The following is a 19,433-nucleotide window of genomic DNA, read 5'->3' as shown; positions in this document are numbered from 1 at the left end:
AAAGAGAACTTTGAAAGCCCTCTTCTCGATCAGCTGTAGGCAGTGTTCTGAGAAACCGTGCAAACAAACACATCCACACCTTCTAAAGGAAAATGCATTGTTATTGCTTTATGCAGAAAATCATTTTCTTAGTTGCTTTAGATTACATGGGACCCATTGCTTAAATTTATAATGCATCTATTATGAAAATGTACTCAGATGCATAAATATGGGAGAAAACCAATTTATGTTGTTACCCTGTATTAATTACAGACATTAGAACAACATTACTGTTATTTATTTCCACCTCTAATTCAACGTGAAGCGATCCACCAGGATTTTTTTCTGCCCACTTCTTAATTTAAATGTGAACATTATCACAGGGGTCTTTGCTTACTCGATTTTCCTGAGAATTCCTTATACGCCCTCATCCCTCCTTGCACCCCACCTTATTGATGAGCTGTTTCTCTTCTGGGCTGACCTTTCATCCAAAAGTACTTGCTTCTTTTGTTGCTATAAAGCTTTGTGGTCTTGTAATAATGACAGTTATGATGGCATCTGATCACGCTGTCTATATTAATGACAAGACATAGCCGGTCACACGTCTTCACAGCTTACTGATCTCATTGACGAGAGCTGTCGGGCTGACTTCTCGCAACTTCCATCTTTCGGTAATTAAAAACGAGCTTTTTTTTTTTTTTTTTTTTTAACAGTTTGAACTTCATTTTGCAGCGACTTGGAAATAGCACATGTGGCTGAAAGAATGTACGAGTCACCTGGGTGGCTTGCTTCAAGAGAAAGGTGTGAAAAGCGAGTGAAGGAGTTAATCATGTGCCCAGAGCGAAGGCTTGCAAGCTGTGGCATATGCGGCCCTGTGCATCCCTTCAGTGCTGGAGGAAAGGGCTCGGCTTAGGGAAAGACTGCTAAAATGCAGAGCTCATGTCACCCCCTAATTGCAGTTGAAGCCCCCATTTAACAGGGGTAAAAGCCGAGGTAAAACAAAAAGAAGAACTATAAAGGGATGCTAAAGCCGTCCAGATTGCCCACAAAGTACCACCCAGGGGAAAAGGAGCACGAGCGGCAGAAAAGAAAAGCAAGGGTGCCAAGGAGAATTACTTTTTGCTGGGATCTTTTTTTTTTTTTTTAACCCTCGTAAATTTATTTTCTTACATTTTTAGTTTTTAATTAGGGCACCAAGTAACATCTTTCCTCTCTGGCATCTTCACACATACTTAGCTTTGGTTGACCCTCTTCCGTCTTTCCCTGCCCCACTTCCCAGTACTCAACTTGTACCCCTCCACCTCTCTCTATTTTCATGTCACAGAACATTCCATGCTTTTGTACACTTTGCTCCTTTTTCTGACCCCCTCTCTCAGGGTCTCTTTTCTGGTCTCAGGACCTATACCCACATTCCCGTCCACATAACTACACATGAATGGCAATGGGGAACTCGTATCCACATGTGAGAGAGAATATGCAAGTTTTTTTCAGCCTGGGCTCTTTCTCATCAAACTTGAATGTTTTCTCTCATTCTTATATTACCTTAATTACGAGAGTAAATGTGGAGATGACCAAGCACCATTTGCTCTTCCAAACACTGTGACAATTCACAAAGACACAGGTTAATGCTGGCAAGTCTATGCTCTGGGGTGGCTTCTTATCCAGCCAGGGTCCCTTCCCCTAGCTTCCTTTGTTCCTGCCTCCTCAAGTTTCCCTCCTCTCTATTCCGCCAACTTCAGCCAGTCTCTTCCAACTTACACCCCATCAAAGGAAACTCCCAGGAAGCCTTCTGATTTATTGAACATAAAGGAATGGCAATATTTTTGCTTTCTTACAGATACATCAAAAGACAATGTCAAACTGAACACTCCTTTTAAATCTTCATTGTGCCAACACAGAGAACAAGTTTCCCTCTACTAAACAATGGGCTGCAGGGCTAGGGACGTAGCTTAGCTGACACTCCATAAGCCCAGTCTGTTGGCACACACCTTGCATTCTAGGGTAGGGACAGGTGGATCAGAAGCTTAAGTTCATCCTCAGCTACATAGCAAGTTTGATGAGAGCCTTGAACAGGTGAGAGTCTACCTTAAAAAAAAAAAAGAGTAGTAAAGGGTGTTTGTATGCATTACGCATTACATAAAAGCAAAGCAACTATGCAGGGCTCAGGGATGAGATCTTGCACAGAAGTCAGCAAATGTAGGGGCCCAAGTGTACCGGTCAAGCATGATGCAGTTCTCACTGTTAGCAAAGTACTGTATCCAGCCACTCCTGCCCTGCTGGTGTCTGCTCTTGAACATCGGGATGTGTACAAAATGTTGACACTATATTTTCCAGGGAGTGGTGCAGCGATTTCATGCAGCAGTTCCTGGGCTGTTGAAAATATGTTCCACATGTTTCTCTGAAAACTTTCCATGAGGCTGCTCTCAGCTTAGACTGACTGTGCTCCTTTCTGTCTTCATGGTGCCCCATTTTTGATACTGCTGCGAACCCAAATTTTCTCCTTCTGTTCACTGACATGTGTTAGAACACCCAGACAAAAGATTACCTACTTGAGAATTAAATTTTTCACCTTTAGATGGTTCGTAAGGCCAAACTCATTAATCTTCTTCTATTTGCTGTTTGCTGCAGTATAATTACGTGGCACCAACCAGTGAAACTACTGGTTTAAGGCTCCAGTGTTAACTCTGAGATTGCTCTTCCTGTTGGCATCCTTCTACAGAGGCGCTGCTATGGGAATGCTGGCCCCCACTCTGTCCCTTTAGGAACCATTGACTTTAAGGCAACCACTTCTGCATCCAACTGGGCAGGTTTTATAGTAGGAATAAGCACCATATTGTTTCGTAACATGGTGAATACTCAGAACCTTACTGAACTTTACGCCTAAAAATCATTAAAATTGTAAATTCCATGTTATGCATTTTTCACCACACTAAAAAAGATTAAGCATCTTGGATTTTTTTCCCAAGATAGAAACACCTTTATTGCTTCTGCTGATTTTCAAGCAATAAATACAGGCTCTACAAAATTCTAACAGGGGAAAGCAATATAGATGTAGATAAAAAAGCTTCTTACTCATCTTTCCCAGTTGGGATACTCACTATGACCAGTTTGGCAGATAACTTTAGGGATTACTATTCTGCACAAACAGCAAAAGAATATTGTGCATGTCGTGAAGACTTCAAAATAGCTAGTTAAGAAGATCTCACAGCTGCTATTCTCCACAAAGAGAAACAATAAATGTTTGAGATGAGGTCTCGCCACTTACCCAGAGCTGGTCAGTACATGTTCTAAACATATATAAATGTGTCATACTCTATCCCAATAATGTGTGCAATTATTATATGTCCAATGAAAAATAAAAATATTTTTAAAGCAGTGTATTTGTTGCAAGTGACAAAATCTAACTAAAATCACCTTGATTTTATTTTTTTGGCAGGTGTGAGTTGTTTTTGTTGTTGTTTTGGTTTTTATTTTATTGAGCTATACATTTTTTTCCACTCCCGTCCCTGTCTCACCCCTCCCCTTTAACCCTCTCCCATGGTCCCCATGCTCCCAATTTACTCAGGAGATCTTGTCTTTTTCTACTTACCATGTAGATTAGATCTATGTATGTCTCTCTTAGGGTTCTCATTGTTGTCTAGGTTCTCTTGGATTGTGATTTTGGGGCTGGTTTTCCTTGCTTTATGTTTAAAAACCACTTACAAGTGAGTAATATGATAATTGTCTTTCTGGGTCTCGGTTACCTCACTCAATATAATGTTTCCTAGTTACACCCATTTGCCTGCAAATTTCAAGATGTCGTTATTTTTTTCTGCTGTGTAGTTCTCCATTGTGTAAATGTACTACATTTTCCTTATCCATTCTTCAGTTGAGAGGCATCTAGGTTGTTTTCAGGTTCTGGCTATGACAAACACTGCTGCTATGAACATAGTTGAGAACATGTCCTTGTGGCACAATTGAACATCCTTTGGATATATACCCAAAAGTGGTATTACTGGGTCTTGAGGAAGGTTGTTTCCTAATTTTCTGAGAAATCGCCATACTGACATCCAAAGGGGCTGTACCAGCTTGCACTCCCACCAGCAATGAAGGAGTGTTCCCTTTACCCCACATCCTCTCCAGCATAAGTTGTCATCAGTGTTTTTGATCTTGGCCATTCTTACAGATATAAGATGTAAAAATCTTATAGATCAAGATTATCAAGAGTAATCACCTTGAACATAAATAAATCACATAACAAATAACTCTAGGTGTATATGCAACTAACTTCAGGCATCAAAGAGTCATACAGACTCAAATGATATAAGCAGGGTTTGTTTCTATCCCTCACTTTGCCACAGTCTGAATTGCTATTGCCCAGATTCAAGCCCAGCAACCAAAAGTAAAGAAACACTTCTTGCCTATTCTGTGAAGGGTGTGTGGGATGGGGTGGGGAGGAGAGTGATGTGCCTTTGCCTTTATATGTGCATATGGGGCCAAATGTCAATACCAGTGTCATCTTCTGTCTCTCTCAGCCCTACTTTTTGAAAGAGGGTCTCTTGCTGAACATGGATTTCAACATTTTGTCTAAGGTGGCTGGCTGACGAACACCTAGGAGCTTTCTGTCTCCACTCACTAGAGCTAGCATTACAGAAAATGCTATGAGACCCACATCTTATATGGATGTTGGGCTCTGAAATCAAGTCCTTGTGCTTGTACACCAAGCACTTTACCCATTACGTCATCTCTCCAGTTCCTCTTCCTTTCTATTCTTACTTGTTTTATGATTCAAATGGACCAACTATGGTTCAAGGGGTGAGCCCCAAACTAATTAATATGCCTAGGAAAATGAAGTTTCTAAATGATCAGCCTTAAATCTCACATGACTTGTGGAGAATAGAATTGAGGAGTGCTTCAGTCTGTCAACAGAAAGGTAGACAGATGTCTACAAGCAAAACCTCTAAGTTTCCCAGTTTCCTTGGTTCTTGCACCATTGGCATGAGACATGTAATTTGGAGGGGGACTCCTTGCACAAAAATATATATATATTTTTTTAAGTAATATATGTTAGTAGAAGAAAAATGCACACACTCTTTTATTTCATTTGTAGGATCTCCTGAAACATCATGGCTTTGGTTTAGCTATAAAATGCCATTATAATTAGAGAACAATTTTAAATTTGAATTATTCATATAAATCTTCCCATTAACATTTGCGTTGTTCATCGTCAGTGTAACTATAAATAGAAAGGGTTTTATCTCAAGTGTGGAATCCCATAAGCTTTGTGTTTCGCGTTCTTTTTTTATTGATTTTTGCTAAGCTCTACATTTTTCTCTGCTCCCCTCCCTGCCTCTGTCTGTGACTCATAACGGCAGTGATTTCGGTCTTAGCAGAACCATGGGGTTCAACTCAACTCTTCCTTTCCCTCTCGACACAAACAGCTTCTACACTTCCTCCTCAACTTACTGATGACTCAGGGAAAACTTGAAGGAGAAGTGATTGTGCGTTGTCATGTTTTCTCGTTACTCTTGTGACATTTCAACATAAGATACTGGCAAATACACAAAAATATGACAAGTTTGACAGAATATGGTAGAGTTTCCAGTTCACACATGTTTTGCATAGCCTCATAGGACTGCCAGTGCGTCAGTGTTCTCAGTTACAAATCAACTTTCCTTCTGAGCCTGTTCTCTCTGAAGCCCACTGAACATCATGTCTCAGGATCCATGAGAACTCTATGCTTATGAGGCACAGAAAATAGCATGCACAAAGGTGGTAGCTCTATGTCCATTCATGCAATCCTTCTGCCAAAATAAGCACATGTAGAAAACACAACCTCACGGCCAAGCTTGGTGATACAGGCCTGTTGTTCCAACTACTCAAGAAGCAGAGGTAGGATAAGCACAAATTGAAGGCCAGTCTAGGCCACTTAGTGAAATTTTGTCCCAAGATAATAAGTGAAAAGAGCAATGGAGACAGATCTCAGTAGCTAAGAAGAATCCTGTGAAAAGACCTAGATGTCCTTAAGAAAACTTGTTATACAGAAATGGAGGTTCCATGGAACGAAGTAGTAATAGTCACTGGGGAGAAAGTGAAATCTTCCCAAATACTTCCCCTATAATACAAATCTATTTCACATGTAAATTACATTTACTTTAAAAAGGTCTATATAATCTTGCTGTATGATGGCACCATAATCTAACAGACCCCAAACCGTGTGATGGTTGATCTCAATGTCAATTTGATGAAAATTGACACCTTGAAGATGGCCTCTGGGCATGCCTGGTGAGGTTATCTTGATTAAGTTAATAGGAAGACCCATTCACTGTGGGTGGCCTCATTTCATTGGCTGGAAGCTGGAATCATATACACAGGAGAGAGCAAATTGAGTCTAATCCTTCATGGCTCTCTGTGTCTTGACTGTGGGTACCATTGACTGGCTTCATCAAGGCCCTGCCACCTGAACTGTCCCACTTTGACAAGCAAGCCAAAAGAAACCTTTCTCCCCTTAACTTGCTTTTGTCAGAGTATTTTATCACAGAAACAGAATGAGTAATTAAGAGAGTCCCATATCAACAGTTAGATTACTTCCAAGTTTTCAATAAGACTTTATGAATAAATAGTCTTAGATACTTATCATTCATCATGATCAGTTTCCAGAATTGCTGAGTTCACAAGCCATGCCCTGGTTTTCATTGCCAGAGTCTTCTCAAATGGTATACCAGTTGGTACTGAAAGTAACATCTAAAAAAACTTACCTCTTTATATTCAAATGGTTTTTTTCAATATTTGCTGATCGTAACAATAAAAAATAGTATTATACATTTCTTGACTGTAGCTAAGGGTGACTATCTTCATAGTTAAATGTCATTTTTAACATTTCTGAACTTTCAACTATTCTTCAAGACCCTGCCCCACACTCTGTGAGACTGGGAGGAAAAGGAGTAAATTGAAGAATCAAGACCTGGTGAGGTTATGAGTTCAAGGCCAGCCTGGACTACATAGCTAGGTCCAGGTCAGCCAGGTGATACATAGTGAGATTCTGGGTTTGTTTGCTTTGTTTTGTTAAGTTGACTGAAGTGATATGTTATTTCTTCCCACAGTGAATATGATGCCATCACATTTCTTACATACTTTCTGTATAAAGAAATCTTTTAGATACATCTTATCTTTAAATCTTCAAACTCTCATTGAATATTAAAAGGAATGGAGACTATAACCATCCCCATTTTGAAGAGGAAAAACTGAGGTTTGAAAGGTTAAATAGCCATCAGTAGCAGAACAATGGCTTATTTGGAAGTCTATCTGAAGCTAAAGTCAGTGTCCTTAAATTCTCTATAGTCTGCTCCTAAACTCAATCTTGAGGCTTTAGTTTTCATATTAACATGACAAATGGACCTACACCTGGTTGACTTTAACCATAAAATGATCCTTGGCCACGGAACAAGAATGTCTAATACCTAGCAACCTCTGAGGATGTGAGCCAAAAGGAAGAATGTTACCCAAACTCTATCTGTCTGGCCAGGAGCTGAAAGGCAACGAGAAAGCTGAGTGAGCATCACTCATCTTGAAGTCTCATAAAAGAAGGGAAATTGTATTTGCAAGTCCAATTTCTGAATGTTTGAGGCAGCCTCGCAGGAACACTGCAAGGAGGAGCTAAATGAGGATCCTGAGAAGAGATGTGGATAATATAGTGTGTGGGGCTGCCCACTGCAGGGTATGGAAATACTTTATACACTAATTCAATTACATTCCCAGGTTATTCAGGAAGGCTGATTTAAGCAACAGCCTGAACCAATGTCCCATCCCCCATGCAGACATGCTGGAGGACAGAGTTAAAGAGAGCTGGGTCGACCTTAACTCTGGGTTTCTTGACTTTTATGGGTGTAAGTTGGAACTTTAATGTTTTATTAATGTCGAGGTTTTGGAGCTGGTATTCAAAATGTTTCAAGCAGAGATACGACGGGTCTCAAATACCTAAAATCTGTTCACATTGACAGGTGGTAAAAAAAAAATTCACTATTTTACAGAAATTTCCAGCCACTCAAAGAACTCAGTGGGATTATTTTTGCATAAATTATTATATAAAAGATTATTAATCATGTAAAAGGTGAAATGTTTAACGGATGATAATTGATATATACTGGCAGGGATAATGTATGTAACTATGAACTTTGTTAAAGCCCCTATTCCAATGTATAACGAAACACATTCTTAAATTAATCATCTTCAGAGGAAGTGCAACAAGAACTATAAATAAAGAGATTTGCTCAGAGCATAAAGGAAGTGAGCTAACACTTGGAAATGCCTCAAAACGTCAAGAGATCCTAGAGTGTTCGTCCTTTCTATTCTTCACATCTTGTGTTGATTTATGCAAGAGACCCCGTCCAAAACTTCAAGGCTCTGCTAGTACATATTGTTTTCTGGAAAAAAATTTAAAGATGAGGCAAGGTTGCAATTTTCAACAATAAAAACGTTTTGGTTACACTGATTTGCTATTTCAGAAAGTCCAGCCTTAGGAAAACTAAGATGTGTGTAATATTTTTTGACAAGAAAGCAGTTGTATAGAATGTTAATTTCATACTTTCCGTATCTGAATAAGTAGATTTATTTGGCGATTTATACTTTCCTTAAAAATGTTCTTTAGTGACAGATTTCCTTTTCAAAGGGCCGAGGATCTATGTGCTATAAAATTTTTAATCAGATTATTACCATTAATGAACGCTAACACATATTCTCAGTGTTTCTCGTGTCTTTGCCACCACTTAGACGAGCTGCGCCACCTCCTTCCCAGCTCATTTGCAATGCTCACAGGTTTTATTGGGGGGACTTTTTATTTTTCCGGAAATTGAGAATTTCGAGTTACATGTTTCCATATTCATAGATGTCTCGACTATGAAGGATAAAGTGAAAAGAGATTCAAACTGGGCAGAAATACTGCTTATAAAACAGTCACTCAAGAATAATCATCTCAACTAAAGTAACTGTTTGTGCAAAGACAAAAGGGGCCAAATTCCATCCTTGGATGTGCACTCACAGCTCCATTAGCTTCCGAAGACAGCTGCGTGAGTGGAACCAAGGACAGCGTTTAGCTCAATTTGGTCTAATTTATCCAGACCACTGCAGCCACGAGAGATAAAGGCAGATTATAAGACATTCTGCATGTCAGTACAGTAGCTTGCTTTGTGTTTTCCTAGTCCCCAGGGCTTCCTCCATCGGGCCAAATGTCTGTAAGCATATCTGAGAAGTTTGAAAAGTGTATACAACAAATTGAGTTGAGTTGAGACTTGCTGAGGTTGGTGGCTCTGTCTCCAAGGAGGCCACTCCTGCTCTGGGAGCCAAACTCTGGCGAATTCAATTTACCAAAAGACCCAGCCTGAGTCATATGCAAACGAAATTTAGTGCTAAGACGAGAATAAAAGGACATTGGTTTTAAAGTTTTTTAAGTACCAATCAAGAGATATTGAGTTAATATGTTTTAGGCCATTTCAGTTCTCTAATTTACAAGATATATTTCAATGAGAGTATTTCTATAGTGAGCTAGATTTAATTTCCTTCAGAAATGCTTCTACCTATATACATGGTGTCTACAAAGATTATTTACTCCAAAATGGAGCCATAAGTCACAGGACTGACTTTGTCTAGGCCAGTGTTTATAATAATGGCACAAGTACATTAATTCTCCTGAAAAACTGCTGTCTCAATGTATTATATATATTCTGACCCATCCTTATTGTACAGCATGTACTATTAGACAATCATGGGTTTACTGGCCTCTTCTTTTTTATTTCACTAGCATTTCATACCAAAGAAAGGAAAGAAAATTACAAAGAAGACTTGGCAAACTGCTTTCTAAACCCATGTCAAACAACACCCTGACAAATGCACTCTGCTTATTGCAGCTGAAGGATGCCCAAGATGTTTGCTCTTGCAGCACACACCTGTTTGACATTTCTTACCTCCTCAGAACTTTAGAATGCATTTTGTCTTCTGTGCATGTCTCAGGGACCTGACTCAAGACTTTAAACATGTATAAAATTCCTATTGACATAAAAAATACTTGGTGCAATTACAAGATGGATCATGAAGACCATCACAGAACTTTGGGGGGGACCTTTGAAGCACAGAGTAAGAGAGAGATATTTATGAGCAATTTGTCAGATTTTGCCAATAATGGGCTGATATTTTGTGAAAGTGTTTTACTGCTCCCTGGAGACAGAAAACATTTCAAATTCCATGATCTTGACATACAGGTAGGAACATGTTTATATGGGTGTTTGTTTCTCTCTGCATATATGAGGAGGATAGAACACATGTGTATGTCTTGCGCAGTTATACTATATGTCCAGACATAGCAAATTTAATCTATAGCAGTGATTCTACAAATGTCTTAGTAAGCAAAAGAGCAGAACAGGGAAGGAGGAGGAGAACAATGATGGTGACAATGACGACAAGGAACAGTAACAACAAAATTGAACTTTTGGCCAAAATAAGGTACTTGAATGCTGTTTTAAATTGCCCATACTGTGTCTTGCTCTTTTATGGAAAGAACAATGAATTCTACATGCCAATAATATTACAGGTAAGCTGTTGCTTAGTAGTAATGATGGTGTTACAAGGGAAGGGGGTGTCAGGGAATACAGTGCAAGAAAATATGAAACTATATCGTTTCTTCCCCTAAGAAAAATAAGACCCATGGTGAAGAAGGACACTTAGAAAAAAAATCCCACAAAGCCAGTTCATGCAGTAGGATCGAAACCCAGTGCCATTTTCCTTTGCTTCTCATCAGCCTTCATTGTCCACCATGTTCAGAGAGTCCGGTTTTATCCCATGCTTTTTCAGTCCCAGTCCAGCTGGCCTTGGTGAGCTCCCAATAGATCAGCTACACTGTCACAGTGGGTGGGTGCACCCCTCGCAGTACTGACTTCCTTGCTCATGTTCTCCCTTCTTCTGCTCCTCATTTTGGATGCTCACCTTCCTGGACCTGGATGGGGGGGGGGGGAACCTTGGACTTCCCACAGGGCAGGGAATCCGGACTGCTCTTCAGACTCTAGAGGGAGAGGGAATGAAGGGGGGGAGGGGGAGAGGAGTGGGAGGAGGGGAAGAGGAATGGGAGGAGGGGGGAGGGAAATGGGAGGCAGGGAAGAGGTGGAAATTTTTTCAATAAAAAAATAAATAAATAAAAATCACACATTAGCTCAGAATTGAGAGTAATAGAGGGTTATTTATTTAGGGGTAGACTCACAGACCACAATCCTCTGCTGGAACTGGGAACAGCAACTGAATCCTGCAGCAGGAAAAGAGGCACCATGGGAGCCGAATGGTGCTTTCATTACCTTCTTTGCTTTAGGATTGATAAGACTAAGCGAGCTGGAAAAGTCTGCCTCAGTTTTAAGACTGCAGTTGGTCATATGAATCATGTGTAAGGGATTGTGAGATACGTGCTGTGCTGATATTTTGTTTGCACTTTAGCAAATAAAGCTTGCCTGAAGATCAGAGTGTGGACTTAGCCACACTAGGTAGCCATAGAGCCTAGGCAGTGGTGATACACACCTTTAATCCCAGCATTCAGGATACAGAAACAGATGGATCTCTGTGAGTTCAAAGCCACCATGAGCTACAAGAGATTTAAATAGTCTAAAAGAGAAACAGAGTCAAGGGTAGTGGCTCACACCTTTAATCCCAGCACTAGGGAGGTGAAGATGGGAAGTGATATGGCTGAATGGAGAGAGGAATATAAGGAGGGAACAGGAGCTCAGGATTTAGTCTGGGGTTTCATAGAGATGGCATTCAGTCTGAAGATTCGATAGAGGTAAGAACTAGTGGCTAGCTCCTCTGCTTCTCTGATCCTATATCTGACTCAGGGTTTTTATTATAAGAACAATTAGAATTTGTGCTACTCACACTTTACAAAATAGGAACCAAGGTCAATACAGGCTGTATACTTGGTGTTTTATACATCAGACACAGTTTAGAAGAACAAAATGTTAATCCAAAACCAAAGCAAAGAAGGTTGAAAGCCCAAGAAATTGGATTATCAAAGAGGAAACACTTGACCCTTCTGAGACATCAGTTTTGAGATGAGCCTCATCCAAGGACCATTGATTCATGACTTGCTTCTGCTCCTTGCTGGGCTTGGACAGTCTCAGACCGTAAGCAGAGAAGTGGAGAAAGGGATCTCCTGTTGGTATAAGGGCAGGTCTGGTAGCCATTTGACATTTACAATTTGGTGAAAATCTCAAAACTCGGAAGTAATGTCCCACAGGTCATTATGTAAAAGGTAACCTAGACCTCATTGGATCAATTACATAGTACAAACTATGGAAGCCCAAAAGTTTTTTTCCTTAAAGCTATGGTTTAAAAACATTTGTATCTTTTTACCATTTCTAAACTTGTGCATTAATGTTAATAATTAATAACACTCGAACTTTTGGGAATTTGAGAATTATATGGAACTGATGTTGTATATGAAACAGTAGTAATCACTTCCATATATTGAGCACAGACCACATGCTCCATTACACAATAGGTGTGTGTACCAGTCAGCTTCCATAACTGTGACAATATACCTAAGAAAACCAACTTAAAAGACAAAAGGGTTATTTTAAGTCACAATTTAAGTTTCCACATGACTATGGAGTTTCAGGCCATAGTCATACAGCTCACTTGTTTCCGGCCATGATTCAAGACTGAAGTAGCAGATCTGATCTGCCTCCAAGTGCTTACTCACCAGCTCTAGGGTAAGATGGAAACAGAGTCAAATCTTCACCAAGAAGCATGACGGATTTTTTTCTTATACCTTTTCTCATTTTCATCAGAGAGAACTATGGTCACAAACTTAAAGTTGTCTCTTGCCTTTTTTCTCAATACGCTAACACAGGAAGAGCTTTCTTGTCATGATAATATCTAGTGTTATAGATATCCTTGTATCTATTTTCATTTTTAAGAAGAAAAATATAGAAAGTAGAAAAATACTCCTAGTGAGTCTGAATCCACAAATAAAGCTGAATTGGAACTGGTAATAAGTGGCCTCTCAAATGCTGTTTCCGTTTGCTGGTGCTGTACCTAATGACTGACAATTTCCTCATCTTTATTCTCAACAAGCTCAATGGTATTGGTGTCCTGTGCATTGCAGGAAAGAAAGACAAGTCAGGAATTTGCTTCATTTGATTGTCCAACTGATTTTACAAGATTGGTGATTTGTATTCACACCTAGGTATTCTTTGGGAACTCATCACAGGTCTCAGTTGGACCAACCAAGATGCTTCTACAAGGGCAAAAAGCTTTTAACCATTTATTACATCACAGACACTCTGAAAATTCTGCAAAACAAACTGGAACTTTGGTGGGTATATTTTTAAAGTCATCCTTGAAACATTCTCCTTGGGCTTCTTTTATTTTTTTCAATTTCTCTGTTTTCTTTCCTTAAGCCAAATTTATTGAAAAAGGAAAACTCACTGTGCTTAATCTGAATATTTTGCCAAGCCTGTCTCCCTCTGTGGTCATAACATTTTTACTAAGTCAAGCTAGTCAAGATCCTTTTCCTTTGGAATCACTCTGGGAGCCATTCAGATTTCACAGCTGCTTTTCAGAAACAGAAAACAGGTCTGGCAGGAAGATGGGGAACAGCTGGGTAGTGGAATGGGGATCATCTAGGTAGCTTAGGCATATAAGAGTCGGGGTTCTATCCCAGGACTACTTATAGTACACCCCTGCGATCCTGGCACTTGGTAGGTAGAGGCAGGAAGAGCAAAAGTGATTCTTGACTACATATTGAGTTCAAGGCCAGCCTGAATTATATGAAGATACTTTAGAGAGTGAGGGAGAATGCAATAATTCAAGGCCAGCCTGAATTATATGAAGATACTTTAGAGAGTGAGGGAGAATGAGAAGAGCCTTTGTTTCCCATAGGAAGAGATAACACTGCTCATTTTCCACTGATGTGGGACCCTCTGTATGCTGTGAATACCATTGGCTAATAAAGAAACTACTTTGGACCTGTAGCTAGGCAGAACTTAGGTAGGCAGGGAAAAATAAACTAAATGCTGGAAGAGAGAAGGCAGAGTCAGAGAGAAGCCATATAGGCCCACAGGAGCCAGATGGAACTTTACCCATTAAGCCACCTCAACAAGGCCATACACTGGTGTAAGAGGTTCTTCTCTATTTGTGTTGCTTTCATTGTTCAAATAAAGAAACTGCCTTGGCCTTTTGATAGGGCAGAAACTTAGGGAGGTGGGGAAAGACAACTGAACGCTGGGAGAAAGAAGGCAGGCAGAGAGCTGCCTGCCATGAAGCTGTCAGGTCAGACATGCTGAATCTTTCCTGGTAAGCCACGACCCCGTGGTGACACACAGATTATTAGAAATGGATTGAATCAAGATTTCAGAGTTAGCCAAGAAGAGGCTAGAACTAATGGGCCAGGCAGTGTTAATACAATTTCCATGTGGTTATTTCGGGGGCTAAGCTAGCCGGGCGGCTGGGACACAGCCCGCCATCGCTCCTCATACTACAATACACAGATTACTAGAATTGGTTAAATTAAGATGTAAGAGTTAGCCAATAAAAAGCTAGAGCTAATGGGCCAAACAGTGCTTTAAATAATACAGTTTCTGTGTGATTATTTCAGGTCTGAGCTGCCAGGTGGCCGGGAAACAAACAAGCAGACTCCTCCAACATCCCACTTTTCACCATTCACTCCTTGTCTGCAGAGCATAAAACAGCAAGCATTACTCTCCTCCCAATGTCTGTGCACATTGAACTCTTGAGACTCTGTAGAGATATGCTAAGTATTGATTGACAAAATGAAAATTTTATACTTATATCTAAATATAAAATCTATCAGGAACTTTGGGTAAACCTTTGAGTCTCCATCCCTCAGAATAATAAAACTATTAAATTTAGTACAATTACAACGGTTCCCTCTGCTTTCTCATCCTTAACTAAAGCTAAAAGATTTCCCTATAGGTATTTCTGGTCATAAAATTATACATTTCACATCTAGGAAGTTGCTGGTCCAAATATCTTAAAGAATGAGGTTACTTAAAACTGGTATTTCCATAGTCAATACAATAGTTTTAGATAGAAGTATGGAGAAGTAAAAAAACCAAGCTAAAGTTTCAGTAGTTGACAAATGATATATATAAGGCTAAAGGGATTAGACATCAATCACTAAAATTATGCCTGTAACTACTCGTCCATTTACAACATGACTTTATAGTGATCTCTGGTTATTAAAGTCTAATTATTATATAATGTTTTCTAATTTAAAATAAGAATGTGACTGATAGAATTTCTCACATGTCCCTTGCTAGTTTCCAGACTCTGAGTGTGACATCACGACCATGAAAATGTTAGATTACGTGACAAAGAGAACCACTGCAATTGAGGCTAGTCACCCAGTCCATCTTACAATGAGAGTGTCACCCTCTAGTTCCTCAGTAGGCTTCATGTGATGAAAAGCTCTAAAAACCTGACAGCAGTGAGAAGAGAAAACCAGAGCCATCCGGAAGGAGCAAGGCCCTTCCCTTGTCATTGTTGGTTTGAAGATGGAGGAGGTCATGACAAGAGGAACTCAGGTGGGCATTCTCTGCCTGAGCAGCCCCCAGCTGATATCCAGCAAGGAAGGGGCATGGAAGTTACAACTTCCAGGAACTGAATTTGATCAACAATCAAATGAGCTTGAAAGTAGATTCCAAGAAATTCCCCTTAAGAGCCTACCTCAACTGACCCCTTGAGTGGGCGTGCCGATACCATAAGCATAGAAACATATGGATTTTGCCTGAACCTTGAAGCCGTATAATAGGTTTGTGTTGTTTTAGATCTCTGACTTCATGCGCTTTTTACAGAGACAGCAGAAAGCTAAAAAGGTGAAAAATTCATTATCACTTTTCACATTATAAATACTGATAAAGGGTTTAAATAGGAGAACAAAGTTTGATTTGCAATTGCTCTTCCGATATCAAAGCCACAAAGCATTCTTGGTGGTCATTTAAGTAATGGCAGGTTGGCAGGGTGGGAGTGGTGATTTAACAGAGGTATGTACCAAAAACTAACAACTAACATAATCCACAAGAGTTAGGCCACGCACTCAAACAGCATTTATTATGTGCCTGCTGCCACTCATGAGGCTGAGCAATGGAGATAAAGATTAACCAAAAGCCTGGCCTAGGAGTACCCACAAGTCCAGAACTTGAGAGACGAAGGACCAGAGTTCAAGGGCATCCTCTGAGCTGTGTAGTGAGCTTGAATCCAGCGTGGGTTACAGGAGACCCAGTCTCAAAACAAAATTTCAGAATGGTTCACATCTCTTTCCATGACCTAATTCGTGCTTAGTTGCCCCACCTAGGCCTAATTCTTACAAGACAGGCAGTGAATTCATGGCTGCAATCAGTGATTTCTTGAAGTCATCTTAACTTGCATGTTCACTCGCCTTTCAGTATGATGTAATGTACTTCCTCCCTGAGCTCTATCCAACCTAAAGATAAAGTTCAAAGGTCCAGTTCAGAGCTGCGATAGTTTGCCAATTCTAAAGTAAGTCTGAAGGCTGGGAGAAAAGGGCCTGAGAGGAAAGGCAAGAGTTCAAAGGTTCAACAGATACCTGAAGAGGAATTACAGTGGGAGGTTACCAGGGACAGGAAAGTGGAATGCCACACTAAGAACTTAGCTAAAAATGTTTTATTTTCCCTGATCTTATCTGCACACATACAGAAGATAATCTGCCTATATCTCCTCCTACTGCCATAAAAGAAAACCAAGGAGTGGGTGTGGTGGATCATGCCTTTAACCCCATCATTTGGGAGGCAGACACAGGGGGATCTCTGTGAGTTCCAGGCCAGCCTGGTCTACATACAGTTTCAGATCAGCCAGAGCAGCATAGTGAGACCCGGTTGGGTTTTTTTGTTGTTGTTGTTATTGTTGTTATTGTTTTTGTTTTTTATTTTGTTTTTTGTTTTTTTCTTTTTGTTTTTTTTTGAGACAGGGTCTCTATGTAACAGCCCTGGCTGTCCTAGAACTCACTTTGTAGTCCAGGTTGGGCTTGAACTCACAAAGATCTACCTGCCTCTGCCTCCTGAGTGGTGGGATTAAAGGCATGAATCACCACCCTGTGAGACCATGTTTTTAAAAGAAGAAAGGAAAGAAAGGAAAGGGAGGAAGGGAGGAAGGGAGTAAAGAAGGAAGGAAATGAATTCAAAATAAATGAAAACAATTGAATTTTTCTTCATTGTTGCATTGTTCTTACAAATATCTGTGGTTGAGTTGGAAAGTCAAGTATTTTTATAAATCACAACCACATGTGTTTTATGCTTGTGCATTTGCTCCTACCTTTTCACATGGAAAAAAATTACAGGAGGGGATGGGGGGGAACCATCCGTAAACAGGGTTTTGCAGATCACAAGGCCCCATGCAATTAAGGTGCCATTGTTAATTTTCAAATTGTCATAATCCATTTGAGTATTTAAGACAATTCGAAAAACAATTATGACTGAATGAAAAGTGAATTGGGCAATCAACTGAGATGAAATTTAGCCTTGAGAAACAAAACATTGGGAGGGGGAGAATGAAAGGCTTACTGAAATGACTGATTGTTCCGGGATGGTCTTCAAAGGCCAAGGCTACTTGACAAGAAGGTGGTAGGGGTCTGTTTTACACTGTGTGATTTTGCCGTTCTGCTAAGTACAGCAGATTTAGTTCTTTTAATTTTTAAGTTGCACAATAAAAGCATTGAAGGCTACACAGATGCACATAGATATGGCTGTGTGGTGTTTACCTAAGACTATCATTCAGGAGCAAATAAACAAATGGGTCCCCACAGACATTACCGAACAGCTTGCTGCAAAACGGAATTTCAGTTGTTTATTCTGATTCTCAGAAAGAAGATTAATTTGTGATGCATCTAAATGAATTATTTCTTCCTAAATCAGCAAGTTCAAATAATCACATCCTATCTTTTTTTATTTTGAATTTGAAATAGATGTACTTAGCAAGATCATCAAATAGCATCAAAAGACCCTATCATAAACCATGAACAGCTAAACATGTGTGTCAAGTAATATCTTTTAATTCTTACCCTCCCCCACCAAAAAAAAAAAAGTTGTTCCCTGATATCTGGCATTCCACACAAACAGAAGAGGCAAATATTATTACATGGTGGCTCAGGTTCTTTTAAATTCTTAAGTCTTTATTTCTCTCCAAGCCATTTTACCTCTCTCAATCATCCTCTGTGCCTTTTGTAAAACATCAGACAGGATTCATCTCCAGCCTAGTGCTTTCCTTGATAAATCACACCCCATCATGGCCGTCCTTGGGCTCAGAATTCTCTCTGAATGCATTTGTTCATTCACTCACTCATTCATGGATCATTTTGCACTTTCTATGAGACCTCCTCCACAGCATCAAGTACCATGTTCTCAGTGCAATCCAAGTGCATCTATTCTATGCCTCCCTAGGATACTAAGGCGATGCTAGGCACCATAAAGTTTATAGAAAGGAGTAGAGGTAATTATTGGCTTCTTTCAAAAAGATTGAAAGTGGCTGACTATCAAAAACAAACCACAGTATAACATAGTCATCCAAAATAAAAGGAGGGAAAAAAACTAGCAATAAATGAGAAGGAAATTATATCAAAGCCTTCCATTGAGTTTTTATGTGCTCAAAAGGGGAAACAGAATGAATTGTGATCCGATAATAGAGAAATCCCTTTACTGTTCTATTACTATTCCATTTCAATTCAAAGTGGGGCAAGGATTGCAAAAACGTGTCATGGTTAGGACCACCCACGACACAACCTCAGAACTCTTCTCCAGAAAGCATCAGAGCAAACAGCTATTAACTCATCAGAACAGTATTCAAAGTATTCCATATATAAACGATGTTCTCTTTCCTCAAGTGCGCCATTTAAGGATAGTATTTAGAATAGTTAGATACTGTACTGGATTAGGATTTATGACCTCACCAACCGTGGATAATTGGCTAGGTTTACAGCACCAAGCTGAATTCCTCTATACTGAGTTGGTCTTAAGTCCAACATGATGATTGGTTGATTATTCCAACGATAGAAGTACCACTATTGCACCTTGGAGATATCTTGGTATTCTGGTCATTGCTGTTCGTAGACTTTACAACTAAGTAGGAAGACTATGTATTTTTTTTTTCCAATAGCAACTTGTACAGCACCTTCAGATACTGTGATGTAGGGGAGAACCAGCCAATCACCTTGCTTGTAGGGCCGGGTCCCCCGAGGATATTTTTTACTTATAAAGATTGCAGGCATGCTCCCTGCCTTCCCTTCTGCTTTCCTGTTCTCTGCTGGAACCTCTGGTTCTGTAAGTCTATTTCCCAATTAAAGCTGTACATATTATTACAATTTCTCTCTGCCTTTATTTAAGCCGTTACCTGTGAGAGCTAGTCTGCAGGGGTGAAGCTTACAGTTCAGTTCCAGAGAGATTTCTCTAAGTCCTTATCTGAAGCTTGTGGTG

This window comes from Chionomys nivalis, chromosome 18, assembly GCF_950005125.1.
Source record: "Chionomys nivalis chromosome 18, mChiNiv1.1, whole genome shotgun sequence".
In the NCBI taxonomy this organism is placed as follows: Eukaryota; Metazoa; Chordata; class Mammalia; order Rodentia; family Cricetidae; genus Chionomys; species Chionomys nivalis.
Note: the sequence above shows the minus strand (reverse complement) of the source record.